Below are 1,625 nucleotides of genomic sequence, written 5' to 3'. Positions count from 1 at the left end.
TATTACCTTGATCACTGGGCTAGGTCATCCCCACCCCTTTTGGCATAAAACTAATTAAGAAAACATTAACAGAAAGAGGAAACCTGATCAGTTGAGACCCTAATATATTTCTCACTGCCTTGACATGGCGAGGGGGCTTGCATGGTTCGATGAGGCTGCAGGCTATATCATGGAGGGCCACCCAGGACAGACAGGCCAAAGTGGAGAACTCAGACAAAACGTGATCCACTGGAGAAGGAAATGGCAACCCACTCCAATATCTTTGCCAAGAAAAGCCAGTGGATAGTAACAAAAGGCTAAAAGATATGATGCCAGAAGATGAGCCCCTCAGGTCAGAAGCAATGCTCCCTCTAAGCTGAAGAATTCTGTGAGCAAAAATTCTACTTTGTGAGCTACTAGCATTAAAGTTGTGAGCTGGTGATTTGTCTACTGCATAAATTAGTTTGCTCTGGAGCCATCCTTCCTGAGCTAAGACAAAAATGTGTGAGCCGGAGGGTAAAAAACTGTGAGCTAGCTCACACTAACTCAGCTTAGAGGGAACACTAGTTGGAAGGTGTCCAATATGCTACTGGGGAAGAGCAGAGGGCAAGTACAAGTAACCCCAGAAAGAGTGAAGCGGCTGGGCCAAAGCTGAAAGGACACTCAGCTGTGGATGTGTCTGATGATGAAAAAAAGTCTGATACTGCAAAGAACAATACTGCATAGGAACCTGGAATGTAAGATCTATGAATCAAGGTAAATTGGATGTGGTCAAAATTGAGACGGCAAGACTAAACATCAACATCTTGTGAATCAGTGATGGGAATGGGCAAATTTAACACAGTATATCTATTACTGTGGCCAAGAATCCCGTAGAAAAAATGGTGTGGGCTTTATAGTCAACAAGAGAGTGAGAAAGGCAGTAATGGGATACAATCTCAGAAACGACAGGCAAAGGCTAACAGATTTGTCAAGAGAACATGCTGGTCATAGTTAACACCCTCTTCCAACAACCTAAGAGGTGACTCTAAGCATGGACATCACCAGATGAACAACACTGAAATCAGATTGATTATATCATTTACAGTCAAAGATGGAGAAGCTCTACACAGTAAAAACAAGACCTGGAGCTGACTGTGGCTCTGATAGTGAGCTACTCATTGCAAAATTCAGACTTAAACTGAAGAAAGTTGGGAAAACCACTAGGCCATTCAGGTTTGACCTAGATCACATCCCTAATGAATACAGTGGAGGTGAAGAATAGGTTTAAGGGACTAGATTTGATAGATAGAGTGCCTGAAAAACTATGGATGGAGGGAGCTATCAGCACCATCCCAAAGAAACAGAAATGCAAGAAAACAAAGAGGAAAGAAAGAAAGCAAAAGGCAAAGGTGAAAAGGAAAGATTTACCCAACTGAATGCAGACTTCCAGAGAACAGCAAGGAGAATAAGAAGGCTTTCCTGAATGAACATTGCAAAGTAATAGAGGAAAGCAATAGAATGTGAAGGACTAGAAATCTCTTTAAGAAAATTGGAGAAATCAAGGGAACATTCCATGCAAAGCTGACCATGATAAAGGACAAAAACGTTAGGGACCTAACAGAAGCAGATTAGGAAGAGATGGCAAGAATACACAGGAGAACTAT

The sequence above is a fragment of the Gekko japonicus genome, unplaced genomic scaffold, assembly GCF_001447785.1.
Source record: "Gekko japonicus isolate JY-2015 unplaced genomic scaffold, Gekko_japonicus_V1.1 scaffold333, whole genome shotgun sequence".
Lineage (NCBI taxonomy): Eukaryota > Metazoa > Chordata > Lepidosauria > Squamata > Gekkonidae > Gekko > Gekko japonicus.
This window is presented reverse-complemented; position numbering follows the sequence as displayed.